At 41.4% G+C, this 20,312-nt stretch overlaps 1 pseudogene across 1 annotated transcript in view; it reads right to left on the bottom strand.

The window, feature by feature from the left end:
- The window catches only part of LOC144221931 (immunoglobulin heavy variable 3-48 pseudogene), a 32,623-nt pseudogene extending 18,042 nt beyond the window's left edge, over positions 1 to 14,581 (bottom strand). Inside the window, exons 1-2 of the transcript XR_013332222.1 lie at positions 14,475 to 14,581; positions 14,045 to 14,371 (exon numbers count right to left, since the gene is read on the bottom strand). The product of XR_013332222.1 is annotated as an immunoglobulin heavy variable 3-48 pseudogene (transcript). The remainder of the gene's footprint in view (positions 1 to 14,044; positions 14,372 to 14,474) is intronic.
- Between the last annotated feature and the right edge of the window lie 5,731 nt (positions 14,582 to 20,312).

Here is a 20,312-nt window from a genome sequence, read left to right as displayed (position 1 = left end):
TGTCTCTCTCTCTGACCCTCCCCTGCTCACGCTGTCTCTCTCTCTCTCTCTCTCTCTCTCTCTCTCCTAGAAATAAATAAAAAACATTAAAAAACTTTAAAAAATAAAATAAAATAAAAATGATATTCAAGGACACCTGGGTGGCTCAGTCGGTTAAGCGTCTGATCTCAGCTCAGGTCATGATCTAGTGGTTTGTGATTTTGAGTCCTGCATCGGGCTCTGTGCTGACAGCTGAGAGCCTGGAGTATGGTTCGTATCCTGTGTTTACCCTCCTTTCTGCCCCTCCCGTGATAATGCTATGCCTTTCTTTCCCAAAATAAATAAATATTCTTCAAATGGTATCTAGTGTCCTTGTAAATGCAGAGATGCCGTGGTCTGATTGTATGAGCTGATTTATCACAGAACTTGGTCTCTGTCAAGGAAGGCACGACTATTATAACCTTTCCCACTTAACATGAGAAGTCATCTGTGTTTGTAAATGTTTAAAAAAAAAAACGTTCGTACTGATTACTGTTCAGGATGAATTTTGCAGAACATGATGATAAAGATGCTCCACAAGAAACTGACCATGAAACACTACTGATTCTGGATATGAACTGTGAGGTCCCAGGTGCCCCCTGGTGACCTGTATGTGCCATGGTGTCTTGAATGCCGCATGGTTTCCTTAGCTCTCCCGGATGTCTCGAGTGCATCTGGTGACCTGTGTGCCTCTGGTGAACTGAGCGCCACCAGGGGATCTGAGTGTCCCCTAGTGACCCGAATGTCTCCTGGAGACCTGAGCATTCCCTGGAGATCTGAGAGCCCCGTGCAGACCTGAGCGGCTCCTGGATACTTGAATGTCCCATGGTGTCCTGAATTCCACGTGGTATCTTTAACTCCTCATATTTTCCTGAGCTCTCCGGTGAACTTAGCATCCCCTGGTGACTTTTAGGTAACCCTAAGGGTAATTGCACCACTTATGCGTAAGCTTGGTTCTTTAAAATCCCTTGTGACTTAAAAAAAAAAGTTTATTATTATTTATTTATTTATTTATTTATTTATTTATTTATTTTCCTTTATAATTTATTGTCAGGTTGATTTCCATATAACACCCAGTGTTCATCCCCACAAGTGCCCTCCTTCATGCCCATCACTCATTTTCCCCACCACCACCCCCATCAATCCTGTTTTTTTTTTTTCGTCAGTACTTAAGAGTCATGGTTTGTCTCCCTCTCCCCAACTATTTTTCCCTTTCTCCTCCCTCATGGTCCTCTGTTAAGTTTCTCCTGGTCCACATATGAGTGAAAACATGGTATCTGTCTTTCTCTGTCCTACTTATTTCACTTAGCATAACATCTTCGAGTTCCATCCAAGTTGCTACAAATGGTCAGATTTCATTCTATCTCATCGCCAGGTAGGATTCCATTGTATAGATGAACAACATATTCTTGATCCATTCATCCGTTGAGGGAGAGTTAGGCTCTTTCCATGATTTGGTTATTGTTGAAAGTGCTGCCATGAACATTGGGGTACATGTGCCCTTATGCATCAGCACTTCTGTATCCCTTGGGTAAATTCCTAGCAGTGCTATTGCTGGGTCATGGGTAGTTCTATTGTTAACGGCTGCACCAGTTTACATTCCCACCAACAGTGTAGAAGGGTGCTCGTTTCTCCACATCCTCACCAGCATCTATAATCTCCTGCTTTGCTCATTTTAGCCACTCTGACCAGCATGAGGTGGTATCTCAGTGTTGTTTTGATTTATTTCCCTGATGATGAGGGATGCTGAGCTTTGTTTCATGTGTCTGTTGGCATCTGGATGTCCTCTTTGGAGAAGTATCTGTCCATGTCGTCTGCTCATTTCTTCACTGGATTATTTGTGTTTTGGGTATGGAGTTTGATGAGTTCCTTATAGATTTTGGATATTAGCCCTTTATCTGATACATAAAATTGCAACTATATTTTCCCAATCCATCAGTTGCCTATTAGTTTTATTGATTGTTTCCTTTGCCATGCAGAAGCATTTTATCTTTTTTTTTAAAAATAGTTTATTGTCAGGTTGGTTTCCATATAACACCCAGTGCTTATTCCCACAAGTGTTCTCCTCCATGCCCTGTGACTTTTGAGCCAGCTCTGTGATTAGGCCTTTTCTGTCCTTTTTGCCGTTAGTGTTGGCTCTGGTTGTGTGACTGTTAATCCTGGAGGGACTCTCCAAGGGTAGGGCCAGCACCTGCTTTATCCCTCTTCCTTCCTGCCTAATGAACTGCCTCATAGATGGACATGTGCCCCTCTTGAACTAGGCTGTAGTATGTACTGTATAATATACGATAATATATGAACCATCCACTGCATCCACTCCACCTGGGGTAAGTGGATCCAATTCCACCAGGAATTACTGGTTGAGGTGGAAAATCTAGACATGCTGGCAGTGAGGTGCGGGTTCTGTGAGCCCCTCACATTTGGGGATGACCCCTGCAGCGGCACTGGGACAGAACACCTGGGGAGAAGGAGACACAGGCTGGGTCTGTCATCAGCGGTCACAACCCACACAGTCTCATCTCTGACATCTGAGAACGTCAACTTCGGCAGCTGTCACCAGACACAAGAGAAGACCTTAGAATCTCTTCTAGAACACAGCTCTACATGTCTGAAGGGAGAGCTGTGGGCTCTCACTTTCTGAGAGTGGATTTTACCCTAGAGTTTGAGAAGAAGATTGCACGTGTGGGAGGGAGCATTTCCTTATAAGTGGGCAGGGACTGAGTCAGACTTCCCTGGTCCTTCCCAGTATCACCTGTGGGCATCTCTTTGCTGATTCCCCAAGGATTGATGGTCTTGGCTTGGGATAGCACTTGGTGTATGAATTGTGTTGGAAGCAGATCAAGAGGTGGTCTCAGCTTTCTGAACATGAGCATAAATATTGAACAGATCATTGATCACAATTTATTATAATCTAATTTTCTGAAAGTCATCTAAAAGGACACACACTTTGTTCAAACAACTTTCCAAATCTAGTCTTTAAATATACTCAATATTAACAGTCAATCCACACATAATTGCAATGAAAAACAAATGTTGATGTCAATTCTGGTGTAAATATAATAATAATTAAAGAACACTGGTTTCCAAGATCATATTTTATTTCGTTTCCACACGATGTATTAAGCTCACCTGGCAACTACCTACAAAGCATGGGCACACCTGGGGACCTCTGGTCCTGATGGTTCCTGCTGATGCGCTCTGCCTGCTAAACCCGCTGCAAAGCCTGGAAGCAGTGCCTATGTCCTTAAGTGCACAGACACCAACACACGGACACTTTCTGTGTGGTCTGCAGATACGATTCTCCTGTGTGGAGGGTACGTGCCTCCTCCTGAGAAATCCCCACCTCACACAGGAGGGTGTTAACTCAGGGAGGACTGACTGGCTTCACAAAAAGTGGACAGCTTCTCTGATATGGCACAGAGACCACCAGTTACTTAGAAGATAGTGGCACTCAAATAAACATCTTGATGAAAACTGACTGGCTGTCCTGGAAATCACTGGGATGTAACTATCCAGGGTTTAAAGGAAATTGTAGACAGTATATTCATAGCCCTGAAGACATATGGGGATAGAATAAATGCTGAGCTAGATGAACAGACTTCAAATAAAGATCAGATGATAAGATAGTAGATATATCATGTATGGATAGATAATAGATAAATGATAGATTAGATAGATAATAGATTGATATTTACATGTTAGTTTAAAAATCACGGGAGAGAATTCACATCATTATGAAAGACATTGAATGAAATTGCCCACAATTTCCAATATTTTAAAAACATATTTTTGAAACAAATATGTCCCCCCTTCAATATCGGTCCATCTCATCTATCCCATTTATTTGATCATCAGACAACCACCCAGTTAAAAATGAACACAATACAGAGTGTTGAGACACAAGTGTTTATGGATATAATTTTAGTACATTTTATCTAATAATCAAGGTAAGTGGAATTTTTCAGAAGGAACTTCAGTATGCAAAACTGGACCTTATTTGGTGTAAGATGCTATGAGTTCAGAGGAACACAATCAAGTTACAGGATAACTCAGTAACTGCAAGTCAAGGAAATGCAACATTCTCAGATCTTTTCAAATTTCTGTACTTCCCACATGAAATCATTTCCTATGCATCTTCTTTTGCAGATTCCATCCGTTACGGATGGGTTTATGCAGTGTGTGGGTTTAGGCAGTGGTGTCTCCCGTTGTAGGGACAATAAAATTGAGATTCATCCATGTTCATGTATGTGTTGGCTCTTTCTTCTATTGTCTGCAGTATGGTTTCAATGATTATCCATTCCCTTGTTGGAGGAAAGCTTAGTGGCTTCCATAGTGTAATACAAAGACAGCTCCTACGAGAGTGTCTGTATACATCTTTGAGAGCACGTGTGGTCTAATTTCACTTAATTATGTGGCTACAATTGGTGTGACTGGCCACAAGATTATGTACATGACCATCCTCACAAGAGAGTGGCCAACTTTTAGAACAGGGGTGACATTTTGCACTCCTACCAGTGGGCCTTGCCTGTTCCTGTACCCATTCTATATGGGGGACGTTGTGAAATCTTCAACTTCACTTATGAAATCTCCTCTGTGGATGGCTCTGGGAAACACAGGCAGACCTGCAGGAAGCATCTTCCTCACTGGAGCTGAGCATGTAGGCACACAAGCTCCGAAGTTCCTGTGTAGCGGGCCCAGGGCAGGCTGCCCAAATGTACCACCGCAGCAGATTGGTTATTTTACATTGAACATACTTGAGAAAGACTGTGCAGGGTCACGAATTATAACATAATTCGTATTCCAAAGTAATTTTTGAGAAATTTATTAAAGTTTTTGAATAAATTAATTTGCTAAGCAATTACTAAGAATTTGTAAATCTTTAATTCAGAAAAAATATCAATAACTTTAATGTCACTATAATTATCTAGATTATATTTGGACAACTGTACATATAATAAAATTATTTAGAAAATAAGGATTATAAAGTCTTAAATGATAATCACAGGCTAATTGTTACTTTAAGTTGTTTTGAGAAATGACATTGCATCATAAATTCATATGTTAAATGTAAATATATGACCCGTTTTCAGATTTGAAATATAGTATCAGTTATGTAACCAAATTCAATAAAAATTCTACAAGTGCAAAATCTAAAATATATGTATTAACATATATATGCACATATGTATGTATATATGTATGTATGTATATATATGTATATATATGACATATATATAGAAATATAATATCAGTTATGTAACCAAATTCAATAAAAATTCTACAAGTGCAAAATCTAAAATATATGTATTAACATATGTGTTAATATACATATATTTTACATATAATATATATAAAATATATGTATTAACATATATATATATATGTCATCATTGATTTTGGAAAGTCAGACAAAGGATGTCTNTTAGTCAATGACTAAATTTTTAGTTTTTTATTTTAAATTTATTTATTTATTTATTTTCAAATCTATATCTAAGTTAGAATATAGTGTAAGAATCATTTAAGGATTAGAATCCAGTGATCCTTCCCCTACACTTGCGGCCATTGCTCATCCCAATAAGGATCCTTCTAAATGTCCTTTAACCATTTAGCCCATCTCCCACCTACAATTCTTCCATCAGCCCTCAGTTTGTTCTCTATAGATGAGTCTCTTATGTTTTGTCCCCTTTCCTGTTTTTATATTATTTTTGCTTCCCCTCCCTTCTATTAATCTGTTTTGTATCTTAAATTCCACAGATGACTGAAGTTATATATTTGTCTCTAACTCACTAATTTTGATTAGCATAATACACTCTAGTTCCATCTATGTTGCAAATGGTAAGATTTCATTCCTTTTCATTGCCAAGTAATACTCCAGTGTGTGTGTGTATGTGTGTGTGTGTGTGTGTGTGTGTATACCACTTCTTTACCTATTCATCTCTCGATGAAAATTTTGCATTTTACACACTTTGGCTATTGAATCACTACATTTCTAAAAAGAATCCAAGGTATAAACAGCTTACAATAACATAACTGAGGTTAGCCAGCTTACTATGCACAGCAAAGCTGAGAAGCTAGAATTGAGAAAAAATATAAAAAAAACCCTAAAGATGATTGTTTTTGGTGAGAATTCAGCGCTGATGCATGTACATGAGAGAGACTGGGAGGGTCTGTTCACCTGAGACTCCTTCTCCAGGTTCACCTGGGCGAGTACAGCCAACCTGAGCAGACCTCAAGGAGGCAGGTGTGTTAGATTAGTAATTGATCTTACACAATGGAATGTCTGAGATACACGTGCAGGATGAATGACAACAGACAGAAGAAGAACCTAAATTGGATTTGATCCTCTTGAGAACTACCCTCCTTAATAACTTTATGCTCAGGGAGGAGGGGTCCAGACCTTCTGCATCCGTGGGGCACAATGTCACCCCAGGGACAGAGATGTGATTTCAGGTGCACACCCTGGAGATGTCACAAGAATGTGAGGACACTAATTGGAAGGGCTCTTCTATGTCTCCCCGAAGGTAGAGGTCAGTGCTGGTTCATGCAGGACACCACCATCCCTGTCCACCAGAGCCTCTTCTCCCTTCTGGCACCACCTTCTTTTTCCCAGACAGAGAGGATATAGGAGGGGCCGGGGAGAAATGCAGAGGGTTTATCCAGGTTTGATTGTGATACATCCTCACCCGGTAATGAACAATGTCCTGTTTCTCTCTGACATGTTAACATGCAGTTGGTGCATGTGAATTCCTGAGTGTGAAGTGCCATCTATTCCGTGACAACATCCCGAGTAGTGTATACGACGGTGTGTTCCAGGACAGCAGGGAAGGTATTGTAGAGTAACGACAAATGCCCCATATGTCTCAGAGCAGGTGGTGGATCTTTTTGGGTCTGTGGGGTGGGCTGGAAAATACCTCCTAACGAACAAGGTGCAGATGCACAGGGACTGTGAATATCACTGTCTATGATACAAGGGACTTTGAACTGTGAAGTCCTTTCAGGAGCATAAGATGGAAATATTTCTGGGATTTGCATGGACAGGAAAGGAATCACATTGCCCTTATGAGAGCAATGCAGAGGGATATTCATTCTGCCGAAGGAGAGAGCCACATCATGTCTGCAGTAAGATTCCCCCTTCTGGATATTAAGGGAAGGACATGCCACGAACACAAATTCAAGGTGTTCACCACTAGAAGATGAAGGATCCCCTCTGTGCTTCATAAGGATGCACAATCTTGTTGACATTTTTAATTCCCATCCAGTTTAACTGATTTTATACTTCTGAAATAATTAGGGATACTCTCGTGTGTGTGTGTGTGTGTGTGTGTGTGTGTGTGTGTGTGTGTGTGTGTGATCTTCAAACTCCAATTCACAACACATCCTGGTGGGGTCCAAGTGCTTTCTTGTGGTGTCAACTAAAATTGATGTAGTGAACATGGTCCACACAATGACCATACCAGGAATCTGTCTTCCCTTGATTAGGACTTAGGATGGTTCTGTAGGCTCGTGCTCACCCTGCGCTTTATGCTGCTTCTAGCAAGGTTGCATGTTGAGCTGGGTATTCCTGTGATCACAGCGAGTACAGCTGGGAATCCTGTAAAGATCAGCGGATGTGCCTCATGACATCTGTAATTCATTCCTATTTAGTGGCAGGCATTGAGGTAATGCAAGCAACTCTGTCTATTGACATTTTGTGTAGATTTCCTATGACAAGTATCTAATTCAGAGACTGAATAGGAAAGCAAGAATCACGTTTTCAGAGAGCGTCCCTGAGGAAACTTCTACATGGAGGAGAAGCCCTAGACTCTGACAGGAAACCACCCTATAACTTTTATCTGCACCTAATCCTGGGAATGCAAACCAGAATCGGTGCATAGTTTTCACACCCTGGTGATCCTGATCCCCTTCTACAGGGAGGTTGGTGTCTGGGCTCACACTGACAGCCCTCACTGTGTCTCTTGCACAGTAGTAAATGACCGTGGCCTTGGATTTCAGGATGTTCATCTGCATATACACCATGTTCTTGGCTTTTTTCTCTCTGGAGGCAGTGAATCGGCCCTTCACAGAGTCTGCATAATATGTGCTACTTTTTCATAGCTAATGTATGAGACCCACTGCAGGTCTTTCTCTGGAGTCTGGTGGACCTGCTGCATATATTAGCTACTGAAGGTGAATCCACAGGCTGCACAAGAAAGTCTCAGGGACTCCTCAGGGTTCACCAGGTCTACTTCAGGCTCCACAAGCTGACTCTGACGTTGAACACGTGCAGACACAAGATATCCTGATCAGGAAACTGTCACATATCCACTGTGTCTCACCCATATTCACTCACATACTCAATGTTCCTTGTTGACCATGAATTACCTTGTAAAATATCAACAAGGAAAACCAGAATTTTTTAAAATAGTTTATTGTCAAGATGGTTTCCATATAACACTCAGTGCTCACCCCACAAATGCCCTCCACCATGCCAATCTTCCCCCTTTCCTTCCACCCACCCNCATGTTTTGGCTATTGTTGAGAGTGCAGCTATGAACATTGGGGTACATGTGCCCCGATGCATCAGAACCCCTCTATCCCTTGCGTAAATTCCTAGGAGTTCTATTGTTGGGTAAGGGGGAGTTCTATTGTTAATTTTGTGAGGAATCTCCACACTGTTTTCCAGAGGGGCTGCTCCAGTTTACATTCCCACCAAGAGCGTAGGAGGGTGCCCATTTCTCCATATCCTCGCCAGCATCTAGAGTTCTCTGCTTTGCTCATTTTAGCCACTCTGACTGGTGTGAGGTGGTATCTCAGTGCGGTTTTGATTTGTATTTTCCTGATGAGGAGGGATGCTGAGCATCGTTTCATGTGTCTGTTGGCCATCTGGATGTCCTCTTTGGAGAAGTGTGCGTTCATAACTTCTGCCCATTTCTTTGCTGGATTGTTTGGTTTTTGGGTGTGGAGTTTGGTGAGTTCCTTATAAATTTTGGATATTAACCCTTTATTTGATATGTCATTTGCAACTCTCTTTTCCATTTCGTCGGTTGCGTATTAGTTTTGTGGGTTGTTTCCTTTGCTGGGCAGAAGCTTTTAATCTTGATGAGGTCCCAATCATTTATTTTTTTTTTCTTTGTGGAAATATTTTTTTAATGTTTATTTTTAGTTTTCATTTTTTTACAAATAGTTTATTGTCAAATTAGTTTCCACATAACACCCAGTGCTCATCCTCACGAGTACCCTCCTCCATGCCCACCCCTCCTCCCCCCCAAATCCATCAGTTCTCAGTTTTAGTCAGCATTCAAGAGTCTCTCATGGTTTGCCTCTCTCCCTTTCCCCCACCATTTCCCCCCTTCTTCTCCCCCTTGTTCCTCAGTTAAGTTCCTCCTAATCCTCCTATATGTGCAAACATATGATATTTGTCCTTCTCTGCCTGACTTATTTCGCTGAGCATAACACCCTCAAGGTCCATCTCCTTACTTTTAATCTGAAGGTATTTTCCAGTCTAAAATGAGGTCCTTGTAGACACCATATAGATGGATTTTGTTTTTTTTATCCATTCTGTTATCCTATGTCTTTCTCCTATTATAAGTAATGTTACTATTCAAAGATTTATGAGGTAAGAACAAACCATGATTCTAGAGATCTCCCCTTGGGAAACAGCGTTATGAAGTGGAAGCTCCAAATGGTTACAGGAAACATGGATTTAACTCCCACTAGCATCTGCTCCTTGGGTTGAAAGAGTATTGCCCTGCTGACCTGAGCAACCCTTGGTGACCTGAGAGGCCCCTGGTGAACTGAGCTCCCCCGCAGCACTGCACCTCTTGTGTCCTTGCAGGAAAGATGTGTCTGTGTTCTCACAATGGTCCCTCACTTTGTCCTTCGCCAAGTAATAGAATACCATTTCCTTGGCTCTCAGATTGTTGATCTGCAGATACAGCGTGTTCTTGGTGTTGTCTCTGTAAATCGTGAATCATCCCTTCACAGTGTCTTGGTAATATGTGGTACTTTCATCAGTATTAATATATGCGACCCACTACAGCTTGTTTCCTGGAGCCTGGTGGACCCAGTGCATTTTATTGCTACTGAAGGTGAATCCAGAAGTTGCACAGGAAAGTCTCAGGGAACCCCCAGGCTTGACCACGTCTCCCCAAACTTCACCAGGTGACTGTCACACTGGACACCTTCAGACACAAGACATCCTGGTGAGGAAACTGTCACATATCCACGGTTTCTCACTCATATCCACTCACATCCTTGGTGTCTCTTGTTCACCATGTATTATTATTAAAAGAACAACAAGGTAAATCCAGCCAAGCATAAACTCAATCGTGAGATGTCTGTTCTGTCCTGATCATGGGAATACCTGGGAATCCCAGGGCGGTGGTTCCTCTCCCAGCTGCAGGATTGAAAGTTGGCTGGTTTATACAGCAGAGGGAAGGCCGTATTTGTATGTACTCTGACAATATAGCTAATACTCGAAATAGAATCCTTAGATGGGAAGAAACCAGAGCAAGTGTGAGGGATCTGGAATAGTTTGGCAGCACGAAATCTTTCATAACATTCTGATGAATCTTGTGATTTTCCTGTGGTGGATATTAAATCCCATTACATTCCTTATTTTCTCATATGTACCCAAACATGTGAGGTAGAACTCAATTTACCTCCATTGTAGAGGTGAACAGATACACACTGCAGCAGAGAAGGAGTGTATGAGTGTCCCACATATCAGGTGAGAGCAACCCCAATTCTGGACTGTGCTCCCCACCATGGGACCCACTTCTCTCTGGAACGAATAGCAGGACAGGTTGGACCTACTCTTGAGCCTTTCAGGTTCCTGACCTTCTAGAAATCCCAGTGGAGTGACTGTAGAGACGAGATCTTTTCTGTCACAGGGAACTGGAGATGTTGAGAAACCTTGAGATAGACCCACAAAGCTGATGAATATGCTGGGGATTTCCAACAACCACAAGGGACCATGTACACATGATGTGTCAATAGACATGAATGGAACGCCCAATAGAGCTAAAAATCCTTGATTGAATGATGTCGGACATCAGTCGGTGGAGGTTGGAGGCAACCCTACTTACTGGACTCTGGGTTGTAAGACCAGAACCCATGTTCTTCCCCCGTTCTTTGCCATGTAGTTTTCCATTGTATAGATAAACCACATCTTCTTGATCCATTCATCAGTTGATGGACACTTATACTCTTTCCATGTTTTGGCTATTGTTGAGAGTGCTGCTTTGAACTAAAGAAAACTTGAAGGAAATTGAAGAAGACAGAAAGAAATGGAAAAACATTCCATGCTCATGGGTCGGGAGAATAAATATTGTTAAAATGTCATTAGTACTCTAACCAATCTACACATTCGGTACAATCCCAATCCAAATTGCACTAGCATTCTTCCCAAAACAAGAACAAACTATCCTAAAATCTGTATGGAACCACAAAAGACCCCGAATACATCAAAACGGAGGCACCACCATCCTTGACTTTAGTCTCTACTACAAAGCTGTAGTCACCAAGGCAGTATGGTATTGGCACAAAAACAGACACAGATACGAATGGAATAGAATAGAGAACTCAGAACTGGACCCACAAATGTATGGCCAACTAATTTTTGATAAGCATGGAAGAGCGTCCAATGGAAATAAAGACAGCCCCTTTAACAGATGGTGCTAGGAGAACTGGACAGCAACATGCAGAAGAATAAAACTAGATTGTTTTCTCACACCATACATAAAAATAAACTCAAAATGGATAAAGGACCTGAATGTGAGACAGGAAACCATCATAACCCTAGAAGAGAAAGCAGGAAAAAACCTCCTTGTCCTCAGCTACAGCAATTTCTATTTTTTTTAATAGTTTATGTCAAGTTGGTGTCCATATAACACCCAGTGCTCACCCACACATGTTCCCTCCTCCATGCCCATCAACCCCCTTCCTCTCCCCCCCCACCCCCAACAGCCCTCACTTTGTTCTCGGCATTCAAGTGCCTTTCATGGTTTGCCTCCCTCCTTCTCCCCCAGTATTTTCCCCCTTCTTCACCCCATAGTCCTCTTTTAAAAGAATCCATTGTCCAAATGTCTTACAATAACTTAACTGAGCACAGCCTGCTCACTATGCAGCGCAAAATTGGAAACTAGAGTCGCAAAAACAGAGTTAAATGAAAGATACCTGAAGTCGACTGTTGTTGGTGAGAAATTAGTGGTGACTCAGATAAATGAGAGAGACTGTGAGAGTCTGTACACCTGGGATTCCTTCTCCAGGTTCACCTGGGTGAGTCCACACAACCTGAGCAGAGTCACAAGGAAACAAGTGTGTTCGATTAGTAACTGATCTTACACATCCTGGAATATCTGAGATACACACACAAACACTGAATGACTGACAACAGGTGAAGAACCCAAAATAGATGTGCTTCTCTTGAGAACGACCCTCCCAAAGAGCTTCATGCTCAGGGTGGCGGTGGTCCTGACCTCCTGTATCCACGGGGCACAATTTCACCAAAGGGACGGAGGTATAATTTCAGGTGCACACTCTTAGGATGTGAAGAAAATGTAAGTACGCCCACAGTAGAAAGGCACTTCCTGTGTCTCTTCTGAGGTTGGAGTCAGTGCTGGTTTCATGCAGGACACCGCATTCCCTGTCCATCAGAGCTTAAATCCCTCATGGCACCACATCCTGCTTCCATATCACAGAGGAAGAACGAAGGCGCAAAACAAACGCAGAGGTTTTATCCAGGTTTTTTTTGTAAACACATCCTTGTCCCATACCGAACAATGACTTGTTTTTCTGTTACATGTTAATAGGCAGCTGTTGTGTGTGAATTGATGAAGGTGACATGTGATATATTCCATGTCAACATCTCAAGTAGTGCATACGAGGTTGTGCTCCACGAGAGCAGGGAGGATATTGCAGGAGAAATGACAAATGATCATCTCTCAGCAGATGGTGGATCACTGTGTGGGGGTAGTTTCTGGAAAATACCTCCTAAGGAATCAAGTTGCAGGTGCACAAGGACAGTGAGTATCACCATCTATGAAACAAAGGACATTGAACTCTGAATGCATTCGCGACCTTGGAAAGGAGATATTGTCCTGGAATTTGCATGGACATGAATGAAATCACACCACTCTTATGAGAGCAAGGCAGATAGACATTCATTGTTCTTCAAGGAAAAACCACCTGATGTCTGTAGTAAGACTTTCCCTGCTGGATTCTAAAGAAATAACATACCATGACCAGAAATTCAAGATGTGCAGTTGAGCCTCACAAGGACACACAGCTCTGATGACACTTTGTGTCAGATCCAGTTTAACTGATTTCACCCTTTTGAAATGACGAAGCCCATGAAAGTTTCTTCCTCTCCTATTTCTCTCTCTCCCTCCCCCCGTGTGTGTGTGTGTGTGTGTGTGTGTGTGTGTGTGTGTGTGTGTGTGTGTGTGTGTGTGTGTGTGTGTGTGAACTTCAGGCTCCCCATCCACACCATGCCCTGGTGGGGGTCCATGTGGTTTCCTATGCTTTCGACTAATATGGTTGCGGTGAACATGCTTCCCACAATGAGCCCACCAGGAGCCTGTCTTCTCTAGATGAAGATATTCGGCGCCTCTGCAGCTTCGTGTCCACCATGCACTGTAGCGGTTTCTAATGAGCTTGTACACTGAGCTGGGTGGGTGTGTAAAAAACAGTGAGTGCAACAAGGAATCTTGTAATGCTTCATTTCATGTTCCCGAAGATATCTGTAATTAATTCATTTCTAGTGACAAGGATTAAGCTAGTGCCAACACCTCTGTCTTCTGTGCATGTTCGTATACGTTTCCTATTTCAAGTATCTCATTCAGAGACTAAAAGTTAAGCACAAAATCATGTGTCCATAAGGGCTCCCTGGGGGAAACTGCTCTATGGGGAGGAAGTCCCAGACCCTTACAGGAAACCTGCCTGCAACCTCTATCTGTCCCTGGGAATATAAACCAGAACTGTGCATAGTGTGCACCTCCTGGTGGTGCTGATCCCCTTCTCCAGGGAGGTTAGTGTCTGGGCTCACCCTGATGACTCCTCACTGTGTCTATCACACAGAAATATGTGGCCGTGTCCTCGGCTCTCAGGTTGTTCATCTGCAGATACAGCGTGTTCTTGGCATTGTCTCTGGAGATGGTGAATCGGCCCTTCACGGAGTCTGCGTTGCTTGTGCTACTTCCACTACTACTGATGTATGCAACCCACTCCAGCCCCTTCCCTGGAGCCTGGCGGAACCAGTTCATGCTGTCGCTACTGAAGGTGAATCCGGAGGCTGCACAGGAGAGTCTCAGGGACCCTCCAGGCTTCACCAGGCCTCCCCCAGACTCCACCAGCTGCACCTCACACTGGACACCTGCAGACACAAGACATCCTTGTCAGGAACCTGTCACACATCTCGTGTTTCTCTCACTCATATCCATTCACACACTGAGTGTCTCTTGTTCACCTTGAATTACCTTTTAAAACAGCAAGAAGGAAAACCCAGCCAAGCACTAACTCCATGGTGAGATGTCTGTGTTCTGTCCTGATCACAGAATGGGAACACCTGGGATCCCGGGGCTGGGGCTCCTCTCCCAGCTGCAGGGTCAGGGCTGGGCCTGTTTAATCAGCACAGGGAGGGTCTGATTTGCATGTTCTCTGCGTATATAAGCAGCTATGTATTCAGTCGTTACAAAGAGGGCAGTGACCTGAGCAGATGTAAATCTTTTTAATTTTGTGTATTGACAGATTTTGGATAAATAAAATTAGTTATTATCATTTTCCAGAGATCACGCTTTTATCCCATATTGACTTTGGTTTTATATTTGCACACTACTCGTGGGGTATAGGTATCATCATATCGTATAAGGAGATGTTAACCTACAACCAAGTTGTAGAGGGTGGTGAGGTGTCCAAGTGCACTTATGTGGTGAGAGTGAGCCCAGGACTTGGGCCGGTGCTCCTCCCTACAGGATCCACGACCTCCCTCAGTCCACCTTCAGGCCTGAGCGGGCGGGCTCCTGAGGAATGTGGAGCACTTTCTGTAATGGGTCCATGATGATTTTGCTTGCTCTGGAGTTTACCTTAAATATAGACAGAATCAGGGTCAGTGCAGGTGTATTTTAAGTCTTTAATATGTCACTATCATTGTGTCCCTACTGAGTTATCTCTGTGTTTATATGTAAGAGCTTTGATGAATGAACCTGGCACAGAATGAAGTGCACATGCAGAGTGTGTGATATGATAGAACACTGATGTGAGTCAACATGATCAAGACTGAACACATAATTCCCATTAAAATCTTTTATAGTTCCCCTGGAATTCTTCCTAGTTCCTTTCTTCACCCTTTCCCCACGGAACTATTAACCGTTCTTATGTTTCTTCAGATTATTTTTGGTTTTAGAGAATGTGTACATGTGTAATTATATGATATTAACTCTTATTTTGTAGGGTTTATTCTCCTCAGCATAAATCCTTGTCAATGCAACCATGTTGCTGGTTGTATCAGGAGTCATTGGATTTAATGGTTGGCGGCTTTGCAAGAATTAATGTCACCAAGTGTTATGTTTTAAGTGGCTTTATTTTACCAGAATTTCTGCCCGTGTCTGGTATTTCAATAAATTTTCTTCTCAGCCCTGTGACGTAGATGTGAAGTTTAGTGAATGTGTGATTTATATGATTTCCACAACAACCAACCTGAAACAGAGGCAGAGGATCAAATATACATCACTGTAGGAGTTTTTCCTGTTATGATAAGTTGTTTTTTTATTAGATGTTCATAGAAGCTTATTTACTAATTGGGGATATAAATAAAACAGAATTAAGGCTTGAGATTTGTTATGAATATGTTCATAAGTATGCGGGGCAGTGAGGTGAAGAAAGTCATTATTTATTTTTTATTTATTTAACAGTTTATTGAAAAGTTGGTTTCCTTTAACACCCAGTGCTCATCTCCAGAAGTCTCCTCCTCTGTGCCCCTCTTCCCCCTCACCCCTTATGCCCATCAGTCCTCAGTTTTTAATGCATTCAAGAGGCTCTCATGGTTTTCCTCTCTACCTCTCCCCCACCGTTTCCCCCCTTCTTCTCCCCCACCCATGGTCTTCCATTAAGTTCCTCCTAATCCTCTATACGTGAAAACATATGATATTTGTCCTTCTCTGCCTGACTTATTTCGCTCAGCATAACACCCTCAAGGTCCATCCATCTTGCTACATATGGCCATATTTCATTCTTTCTCATTGCCATGTAGTATTCCAACGTATAGATAAACCACATCTTCTTGATCCATTCATCATTTAATGGACACTTGGGCTCCTTCCATGTTTTGGATATTGTTGAGAGCTCTGCTGTGAATATTGGGGTACATGTGCCCCGATGCATCAGCACTCCTATATCCCTTGGGTAAATTCCTAGCAGTCCAATTGCTGAGTCATAGGGGAGTTCTCTTGTTAATTTTTTGAGGAATCTCCACACTGTTTTCCAGAGGGGCTCCACCAGTTTACATTTCCACCAACAGTGTTGGAGGGTGCCCGTTTCTCCACATCCTTGCCAGCATCTAGAGTCCTCTGATTTGCTCATTTTAACCACTCTGACTGGTGTGAGGTGGCATTTCAGTGTGGTTTTGATTTGTATTTCCCTGATGAGAAGGGATGTTGAACATCGTTTCATGTGTCTGTTGGCCATCTGTATGTGCTCTTTGGAAAAGTGTCTGTTCATATCTTCTGCCCATTTCTTCACTGAGTTGTTTGATTTTTGGGTGTAGAGTTTGGTGAGTTCCTTATAGATTTTGGATATTAACCCTTTATCTGATATGTCATTTGCAACTATCTTTTCATATTCCATCGTTTGCCTATTAGTTTTATGGATTGTTTCCTTTGCCGTGCAGAAGCTTTTATTCTTGATGAGGTCCCAATAGATCATTTTTCTCTGGTTTCCATTGCTTTTGGGGATGTGTCAAGTAAGAAATTGCTGCAGTAGAGATCAAGGAGTTTGTTTCCCGTTTTCTACTCTATGGTTTTGATGGTTTCCTGTCTCACATTCATCCTCGTTATCCTTTTTGAGTTTATTTTATGTATGGTGTGAGAAAATGATCTAGTTTCATTCTTCTACATGTTGCTGTCCAGTTCTCCCAACACCGTCTGTTAAAGAGGCTGTATTTTTTCCCTAGATACTCTATCCTGGTTTGTCAAAGATTCGTTGGTCATACATTGTGGGTCCAATTCTGAGTTCTCTATTCTATTCCATTGGCCCATTTGTCTCTTTTTTGTTCCAGTAGCATACTGTCTTGTTGATGACAGGTTTGCAGTAGAGGCTAAAGTCTGGGATGGTGATGCCTCCTGTTTTGGTTTTCTTCTTCAATATTACTTTGGCTATTCAGGATCTTTTGTGGTTCCATAGAAATTTTAGGATATTTTTCTGTAGTTTTGAGACGAATGCTGGTTCAATTTTGATTGGGATTGCATTGAGTGTGTAGATAGCTTTGAGTACTAATGACATTTTAACTATATTTATTCTTCCATCCCATTTGCATGGAATGTATTTCCATTTCTTTGTCAATTTCTTCTTCAATTACATTTCTATGTTTTCTATTGTTTTCATCATACAGATCTCTTATATCCTTATATCCTTGGTTAGATTACTTCCTAGGTATATTATGATTTTTTTTTTTTGCAGTTGTGAATGGAATGAGTTTCTTGATTTTTCTTTCTGTTGCTTCATTGTTGGTGTATAAAAATGCAGCCAATTTCTGTATATTGATTTTGTACCCTGCAACTTTGCTGTATTATTGGATCAGCTTTAGTAGGCTTCTGGTGGAGTCTGTCAGGTGTTCTATGGAGAGTATCATGTCGTCTATGAGATGTGAAAGTTTGACTTCTTCTTTGCTGATTCTGATGCCTTTTATTTCCTTTTGTTCTCTGATGTCTGATGCTAGGGCTTCCAACACTACGTTAAACAACAGTGGTGAGAGTGGACATCCCGGTAATGTTCCTGATTTCACAGGGAAACTCCCACTTTTTCCCCCGTTGAGGATGATGTTAGCCGAGGGCTTCTCATAGATGACTTTTATGATGTTTAAGTAAATTCCTTCTATCCCGTCCTTCTCAAGGGTCTTTATTAAGAAGGGATGTTGTTTTTTGTCAAATGCTTTTTCTGAATCTATCATCAGGAGCATATTTTTTTCTATTCTTTTGTTGATATGATGTATCACATTGATTTAATTGCAAATAGTGAACCAGCCCTGTAACCCAGGATTGAATCCCAGTTGATCATGGTGGATAATTCCTTTTGTGTGCTGTTGGATTCAATTTGCAAGTATCTTGTTGAGGATAATTACATCCGTATTCATCAAGGATATTGGCCTACAGTTCTCCTGTTTTGCTGGGTTTCTGTCATGCTTCAGAATCAAAGTGAGGCTGGCTTTGTAAAATGAATCCGGAAATTTTCCTTCGATTTGTATTTTTTGGAATAGCTTGGGAATTATGGGTATTAATTCTCTTTTAAATGTCTTCCATAAATCCCCAAGGAAGCCCTCTGGCCCAGGGCTCTTATTTGTTGGGAGATTTTTGATAACTGATTTGATTTCCCCAGTATTTATGTGTCTGTTCAGATTTTCTATCTCTTCCGGTGTGAATTTTGGTAGTGAGTGTGTGTGTTTCTGGATTTGTCCATTTATTCTAGGTGGTCTAGTTAGTTGGCATATACTTTTTCATAGTATTCCCTGATAATTGCTTTTATTTCTGATGTTTGGTTGCAATAAGTTCTTTTTCATTCATGAATTTGTGTGTTTCAGTGCTCCCTCTATTCTTTTGGAGAAGCCTGGTTAGAGGTTTGTCAATTTTGTTTAGTTTTCCAAAAAACCAGTTCTTGGTTTCGTTGATCATTTCAACCGTTTCTTTCGTTTCTACATTGTTTATTTAGGCTCTGATTTTTATTATTTCTCTTCTCTTACCGGGTTTGGAGTGTTCCTGTTGCTCTCCCTAGAGTTCCTTTAGGTGCACTGTTAGATATTATACATGCTCTTTTTCTAATCTCTTGAAATAGGCGTGTAGTGCAATGTACTTTCCTTTTTGGACTTCCTTTGCCGCATCCCATAGAGTTTGGATTGTTGTGTTTTCGTTGTCTTTTGTTTCCATATGTTTTTAATGTCTTCTCTAATTGCCTGATTGGTCCCTTCTTTCTTTAGTAGGGTCTTCTTTAACCTTCATGGTTTTGGAGGTTTTCCAGACTTTTTCCCGGATTAATTTCTAGTTTCAAAGCATTATGATCTGAAAGTGTGCAAGGTATGAACTCAATTCTTTTATATTTGTTGATGGCTGCTTTATGTCCCAGTATGTGATCTATCGTGAAAAATGTGCCATGCGCCCTAGGGAAGAAAATGAATTTCCTGGCCTCTGGATATAGAGTTCTGAATATATCTGTCAAATCCATCTGGTCAAATGTGTCATTCAAGTCCATTGTTTCTTTAGTGATGCTCTGTCTAGTTGATCTGTCCATAAAATTATTTATGTTTGTGATTAATTGTTTTATATATTTCAGGGCTCCCATATTCGGTGCGTAGACATTTATAGTTGTTAGTCCTTCCTGATGGATAGACCCTGTAATTATTATATAATGCCTTTCTTCATCCATTGTTACTGTCTTTATCTTAAAGTTCAGTTTTTCTGATATAAGTATAGCTACTCCAGCTTTCTTTTGACTTCTAGTAGCATGATGGATATTTCTCCAACCCCTTACTTTCAATCTGAAGGTGTCCTCCAGTCTAAAATGAGTTTCCTTTAGACAGCAAATAGATGGATTTTTTAAAATACATTCTGCTACCCTATGTCTCTTGATTGGAACCTTCAGCCTATTTACATTCAGTGTTATTATTGAAATATATTGATTTGAAGTTATTGTGTCATTTGTGGGATTCACGCTTGTAGTGGTGTCTCTAGTATCTTGTTTTCCTTGCAACATTTCCCACAGAAAGTTCCCATCAGGATTTCTTGGAGGACTGGTTTAGTGGTGACAAATTATTTCGATTATTGTTTATTTGGAAAGACTTTTATCTCCCTTTCTACTCTGAATGACAGTCTTGCTGGATAAAGGATTCGTCTCTGCATATTTTTTCTGTTCTTCACATTGAAGATCTCCTGCCATTCCTTTCTGGCCTGCAAAGTTTCATTCGACAAGTCTGTCACCACTCTGATAGGTTTCCCTTTGTATGTTATGGCCCTTTTCTCCCTAGCTGCTTCCATATTCTCTCCTCGTTCTTATATTTTGCCAGTTTCACTATGATATGTCGGGCGGAAGATCGATTCAAGTTATGTCTAAGG

The sequence above is a fragment of the Crocuta crocuta genome, unplaced genomic scaffold (genome assembly GCF_008692635.1).
Source record: "Crocuta crocuta isolate KB4526 unplaced genomic scaffold, BGI_CrCroc_1.0 scaffold514, whole genome shotgun sequence".
Classification (NCBI taxonomy): domain Eukaryota; kingdom Metazoa; phylum Chordata; class Mammalia; order Carnivora; family Hyaenidae; genus Crocuta; species Crocuta crocuta.
The sequence above is the reverse complement of the archived record's forward strand: the minus strand, read 5'-3'. Positions and strand labels throughout refer to the sequence as shown.